Below are 7558 nucleotides of genomic sequence, written 5' to 3'. Positions count from 1 at the left end.
AGGTTCTTTCGTTACGTTGGACGGGCTCAAGAGTTGCAGCGTGGGCTTAGTTGCCCCATGGCATGTGGGATCTTAGTTCCCTGACCAGAGGTTGAACCCAACGCGTGCATTGCAAGGTAGATTCCACTGGACCACCAGGGAAATTCCCTTATGCTAATTCTTGTTGCTCTTATGGTCTAAGCAGCTAGGATCTCTCCTTAGGGTCATTCCACTCGGCCTCTACCTCTTTAGAGTATCTCTGTGCTCCTAGCTTCACCACAGGTAACCCAGTCTGCTGGTTCCCCTGCTTGGAGAACTTGCCAGAAAGAAACTCAAGTGGTCCAAGTCTTACTTTCTCTTCTGTGTGGGGGGATCCATCACTTCCCTGCTTTCTGTATTCCTTTTCCCAGCATGGTTGGTGCAATTCCAGGTCCTCAGGATGGCTTGGCCTGACATGTGAGGGGAATCTCTAGGGAAGAGAATATGAGATCAAGCCAAGGGGATGAGAAACAGGGTGCAGGAAACAGGATGGGAGTAACCATCATGTGCTGCTATCCCTACCAGGACACCCTGCCCCTGTTCCTCCCTGTCTGAGGCTTGTGCCCTGCCCTCTGCATTCCCAAGAATGTCCCTGATAAGGGCCACTGTCAACAATTGTGTGTCATTATCTGGCTATGAGGAAGTCTTCATACATGTACATATATGGAATCTACCAGAGCTGGCATTCTGCTGTTTGAGGAGCCTGGAGAAGATGCTGCTTCCACCGTTCCCACTTCAGTGTCCACAGCCCTCTTTCTGAGCCTCCCTGACACCAGCCTCCACCTTCTCAGTGGACCCTACAAGGTCTCCCAGCCTCTGCTGGAGTGCCTTCCACAGGCGCATTTTCCCTCACTGCACCGCCAGTCTCCCCTCATTGTCTCCCTTCTCACTGGTGGGTCCTGCCCCACCACACTTTCCCACCTCGTCACTGCCTTTTGTTTTGCCCCTCCCTTCTCACTGGCGTTTCCTGCTCCCACGGCTGGCCTTGCCACTTTGCTCCAGAATGTCCTGGCCAGTGTGTCCTCCTGACCCTCACTTGTCTGCTTCACTCCGCCTCATCCCCTCTGGCTTCCTTATCTTGGCCACCAAGTTCTTCTCTGTCATTAGTCCCACCTCTTTCCCACTAGAGCCCTTTGTGCCCCTGGACTCCAGTCTTTTTGGACCATCCTCCAGTCCCCACCAGAGCACACTCAGATACACAATCTTGTTCCCCAACTAGACTCCCCCTTTGTCTCTGGGGGTCTCTTCTGTACCCCCATGTTCATAGCAGCATTATTTACAATAGCCAAGACATAGCCAATAACCTAAGTGTCTATCAATGGCTGAATGGATAAATAAAATTTGATTGTATAATGAGCATTGCATGCTAAATCACTGCAGTTGTGTCTGACTCTTCGTGATCCTTTGGACTGTAGCCCTCCAGGTTCCTCTATCCATGGGCTTCTCCAGGCAAGAATGCTGGAGTGGGTTGCCATGCCCTCCTCCAGGAGATCTTCTTGACTCAGGGATTGAACCATTGTCTCTTATGTCTCCAATTGGCAGGCCACTTCTTTACCACTGCACCACCTGGGAAACCCCATATTATTCAGCCATATAAAGAAGGAAATTCTGTCATTTGCAACAGGAATGGACCTTGACAGCATTGTGCTAAATGAAATAAGTCAGACAGAGAAAGACTAATGGTGTATGATATCACTAATATGGGGACTCTTAAAAAGAAAGAAGCAGCTCATCGGAAAAGAGATCAGGTTTGTGGTTACAATAGGCAAAGGTCCAAACTTCCAGTTATAAGCAAATAAATCCTGGGAGGTAATGTACCATGTGATAACCTGTTAACACTGCTGTATGATGCATTTGAAAGTTTGTAAGAGAGTAGATCCTAAGAGTTCTCATCACAAGTTACAATTGTTTTTCTTTTTAAGGTGTCATCATGAGATGATCAGTTCAGTTCAGTTCAGTCGCTCAGTCGTGTCCGACTCTCCGCGACCCCATGAATCACAGCACGCCAGGCCTCCCTGTCCATCACCAATTCCCGCAGTACACTCAGAGATGATGGACATGAATTAAATTCATTGTGAACATCATTTCATAAAATGTGTAAATCACATCATTGCACTGTATACCTTAAACTTACACAGTATTATGTGTCAATTATGGGGGCTTCCCTGGTGGCTCAGTGATAAAGAATATGCCTGCTGATGCAGGAGACATGGATTCAACCCCTGAGTCAGAAGGATTCCCTGGAGGAGGAAATGACAACCCACTGCAGTATGCTTGCCTGGAGAATCCCATGCACAGGGGAGCCTGGCAGGCTACAGTCTGGGGTCGAAAAGAGTCGAACACAACTGAGCGACTTTCACATACACAGTACATTCATTAGAGAATAAGATTAATTTGCCATCACTGATCAGTATTCAATGAGTAATACCTTTGCTAATAAGGGTACTAATGTACACTTTGCATACAAAGCTGCTATTGAAACACACTCTCAGGTGGACATTCACCCCTTTGCTCTTTGAGCAGAAGGCTTCTCTCCTCTCAGATTGCATCTTCCATAATCTGAAAATACCCTTGACTCTCACAACTTCCCCCTCCAACTCTGCTCTCACTGGGGATACTAGACCTCAGGACTTTTCAGAGGTCTTCCCTGGTGATGATAGTTAAGGCCTCCACAGATCTCCACAGTGTGGACACTCTCCCCAGATCCCCCTGAGAAGACCCCCAAGGCCCAGAACAATCCATAGAGCCTCATGCTCTTCACCTGTCTTCAAAGAATGCTGAGGATAAGGGACAACACGGTAATAGACCCTATCTGTTAGCACTGCTCTGTAAATAAGAGCATAGACAGATGCTAGAAAGATAATACAAACTAAAACAACCCATGCACTGCACATACAGGAAAGTCTCCGCAAGCACCACGATGTTGAGCAACTGTGAGGAAATCTGTGTTTTGTTCACTTATAAACCCCTCAACAATACCTTCAGAACTGTATTGCACTTAAGATGTATCTTTTCCCCAAAGATACTCTTGTCAAAACATTCCAGAACCCAGGACAATCCTAAGATCCGTTAATTATATTTTTGCAAGAAAATGAAACTAAAAATGTGTGTGCATAATCCAATTTAACCTAATTAGTATGCTTTCAATCAGAGAAGGCAATGGCACCCGACTCCAGTACTCTTGCCTGGAAAATCCCATGGACGGAGGAGCCTGTTAGGCTACAGTCCATGGGGTCGCGAAGAGTCAGACACGACTGAGCGTCTTCACTTTCACTTTTCACTTTCATGCATTGGAGAAGGAAATGGCAACCCACTCCAGTGTTCTTGCCTAGAGAATCCCAGGGGCGGGGGAGCCTGGTGGGCTTCTGTGTCTGGGGTCGCACAGAGTCAGACACAAATGAAGCGACTTAGCAGCAGCAGCAGCTATAACTTTAATAAAGGATAGGAACACATATTGGAACAAAATTTTTATCTGATCATTTTTATTTTAGATCCATGGACACAAAGCTCAAAGGATACCTGAGCAGGGAACTCTTTTTCTTTAGAGAGGATTCCAAAAAACCTCCTCAAAACTGTAAGTGATAAGGAATTTTTGTTATTTACCTGTGAAAAGGCTAATCCAGATTCTCTGGCTCCAGTTTCTTAAGTCAGAAGTAGCACAACATAGAAATACCTTGACCGAGAGTTCACTTTGTAACATATCTTTGTCTTAATTTTAGAATTCAGTACGGGAAAAAGGCAGGAAGTAGGGACGGAAGGCTGGGGAATAGAGGCAGCAGGAGGGGACGCCAAGCCCATGGAAGACCCTTAGGAAATGGAGAGGTTTGTGTCGACCTGAGAGCTCAGAAGGGGCAGACAACCTGGGGAACAGGTGGAGGAGCAGAGATCCTGCAGGGGAGGGACCGTGAGTGTGAGAGACTGATCGAAGGACATGGTGGGAGACAGAGTTAGGTAGGACAGGAGGAGACATGGTTAGGAGCAGAGCCACATGGAGAATTCCGGAAGCCAAACCTGCTGATATTCACAACACTGACTTGGGGTGTTCAAGCAGATAAGACGGGATGCTCACAGTCATGGCTCCGTACGCTTTTGCTAGTTTCACATTTCAGTGAACAGCCTCCAGCAACTTATTTCATTCTTTAAAACATGAGAAAAGCTGTTTTTCCTCAGTGATAATTACACTCAAAATGGATTTGACAAAGCCAAGCACTGGAGTGGTGTTGCTACTCTTTGCTGCTGTTAAATTTGAGTTTGTCAGTCAAATAGGAATTCAACCCCAGGCAACCAGCAAAAAAGATAAACAAGTGGAACAGAAATGAGAAGCAGTCCACACCCAGATTCCGGTGGCTACTGGTGTGGAGCCCTTCTCAGGATGCCAGAGCCTGCAGATGCGTGTAAATCAGTGGTCCCTAACCTTTTTGGCACCAGGGACCGGTTTCCTGGAAGACAATGTTTCCACGGACTGGGGGTGGGGATGTGGTTTCGGGATGATTCAAGTGCATTACATTTATTACTACATTAGCTGCACTTCAGATCACCAGACATTAGATCCTGGAGGTTGGGGACCCCTGTTGTAAAGCGTTCAGGCTCTTTAACCTCAAAGGCACAATCAGAAACCACGCCTCCCCATCCCTTTCTGCCCTTCATATTTTTAAACCTTCAGCCATGTTTTAACCTTTCATCTTCTTAAAAGTAAACAGCATAGCTTTTCTGAGGAATGTATTGAGTGAACCCAAGCAGCAGGAATGTCCACGTGGCAGAATTCTTTTCACACTTTAATCTGTGGTTTGTTCTTTGTGTTTTGTCTCCCTCATTGGCCAGGCCTTCTGTTGTGTTCCTTTGACTAAAAGCCTCTGTTCCAGGCGTTTGTGAGGTTTGTTTCAGGGTCGGGGAGATGGTCAGGATCTTAGTTCCCTGACCAGTGTTTGAACACACAGGAGAAATAAGAGACACGGGTTCAATCCCTGGGTCAGGAAGATCCCCTGGAGGAGGGCTTGGCAGCCCACTCCAGTATCCTTGTCTGGAGAATCCATAGACAGAGGAGCCTGGCAGGCCACAGTCCACAGAAAAACAAAGAGCTGAACACGGCTGCAGCAACGGCACGGTCCAGAGGGAGAGTGCCCATACACAAGCGAGGCCTTCCTGTGTCCCTCGACACTTCGGGGTTCCCAGTTGGTCTACAGCTGCCAGGATCTGCATGTCGGCATCTTACGGCCTCCTTCCCTTGGAAGTGCAGGTAAGAACACCACCTAGTCGCACAGCAGACCAGAAGAGCAAAGAACCTGCTCTCCTCTCAACAGGCAGATACCTCAGCCAATGGCTCTTAGAAGTTGATGCATAAATACCCCAGCTCCTTGTCCCTAGAGTGTAATAATTCTACAGTGTGTGTTTTGTATAACTCCTTGATGTTTGCTTGGAGGACCAAACTCCAGTGCCCACTGTGGTAGCCGGCTTGATGACATACGTTTTATGAGTTGTCTTCTCTTCCCTGTATCCCCGAGCCACTTCATACCATCATTCCCTGCACCACTCAAATAAACCACCTGCACCTGAGGGTCAGGGTCAGGGTCTACTTCTACGGTAACCAAACTTCAGTTCAGTTCAGTTCAGTCGTGTCCGACTCCTTGCAACCCTATGAATCACAGCACGCCAGGCCTCCCTGTCCATATGGATTCTCCTCTACAACATCTGGTATCTCAGTCATAAGTCATCATACTGTTTCTTGTTTTTAAATTATTTTGAAATGATCTCACCTGGGTGTACTTTATGGTGACATTGAAGGAGTTTTCAATTAAATGAAGAACATGTTTGTGGTTTCCCCCACAGAAGAAATCATTCTTGAGCAAAGTGAATGTCTAAAGAATGTCCTGGATTGTCTATATGCAGAGATAATAATCAAAATATTTAACAGCTGATACAGCATGGTCCTCATCTGATCATAGAAGATGCTGGCCTGTATACTGCAGGGCTGTCACTCTTGGCTCTGCCCCAGTGAAACACAGGGGTCCCAGTTCTGTCTGGGTCAAATCTTCAGGCAGGGTTGAGAGGTCATTGAGCAGAGAAGGGTTTACCTGGCTTTCTCCAAGGGGGCTCAGATGTGGGTGGTTATGATTTTTTTTTTTTTTTTTTTGGCTGTGCTGAGCCTTCGTTGCTGCTCGAGGGCTTTGTCTAGTCTCCGTGAGTGGGGGCTACTCTTCATTGCAGTGCAAGGGCTTCTCATTGCAGTGACTTCTGTTTCAGCACAGGCTGTAAGGCACAAGGGCTCAGCAGTTGCAGCACACAGACTCAGTAGTCTCAGAGCAGGTGGGGTCTTCCCAGACCAGGGATCGAACCCCTGCCCCCTATGTTGACAGGCAGATTCTTATCCACTGGACCAGGGAAGTCAGGTGGGTATGATTTTGATTCTTCCTTAGAAAAATAAGTGATGCATAGAAACATTCATCAGACATCTCTGAAGGAAGCTAAAGGCCCAGCAGGGACCACATCGGCAGGGACTTTGAGAACTATACAATCCAACATGTTATTGGTGTTTTCTCCTGAGTATGGAAGTAAAAGCCGCACTCTACCTGAGGTTTCCTTCAGGAGGAATGTCTCTTCTCCATGGTAGATGGTCTGGGCAAGATCAAAGAGCAAAGCAGCCATCCCGTAGGTATGTGTATGACCCAAGATAGTCCATCAGAGTCTCTCTCCTGGGATGATAAAAGTGAAGCAGAATGGTGAAAGGATGGGAGAAAGAGGCGTTGGAGTTCATTCATGCAGTGAGCACACTAGTTCATTCATGCAGTAGGGAGCTACAAAGCATGGTCAACTGGTTCCTGCTACCCAGAGTCCAGAGTCACCCGGTTTGTCTTCTTGTCCTTGATCTTCTCATTGGCTCTGTGAGCCTTTTGATAGCCTTTCAGTAATTTCCTTTTATTGGTTAAAATTTCGAGGATTGGCTTTTAGTTGCACCTGGAAAATTCAGCAGTGGCCACAGGATTGGAAAAAGTCAGTTTTCATTCCAATCCCAAAGAAATGCAATGCCAAAGAATGCTCAAACTACCACACAATTGCACACATCTCACATGCTAGCAAAGTAAGGCTCAAAATTCTCCAAGCCAGGCTTCAGCAATACGTGAACCGTGAACTTCCAGATGTTCAAGCAGGTTTTAAAAAAGGCAGAGGAACCAGAGATCAAACTGCCAACATCTGGTGGATCATGGAAAAAGCAAGAGAGTTTCAGAAAAACATCTATTTCTGCTTTATTGACTATGCCAAAGCCTTTGACTGTGTGGATCACAATAAACTATGGAACATTCTGAAAGAGATGGGAATACCAAACCACCTGACCTGCCTCTTGAGAAACCTGTATGCAGGTCAGGAAGCAACAGTTAGAACTGGACTTGGAACAACAGACTGGTTCCAAGTAGGAAAATGAGTACGTCAAGGTTGTATATTGTCACGCTGCTTATTTAACTTATATGCAGAGTACATCATGAGGAACGCTGGGCTGGAAGAAGCACAAGCTGGAGTCAAGTTTGCTGGGAGAAATATCAGTAAC

The sequence above is a fragment of the Moschus berezovskii genome, chromosome 11 (assembly GCF_049115385.1).
Source record: "Moschus berezovskii isolate FMDL1 chromosome 11, NW_MosBer_1.0, whole genome shotgun sequence".
Lineage (NCBI taxonomy): Eukaryota > Metazoa > Chordata > Mammalia > Artiodactyla > Moschidae > Moschus > Moschus berezovskii.
The sequence above is the reverse complement of the archived record's forward strand: the minus strand, read 5'-3'. Positions refer to the sequence as shown.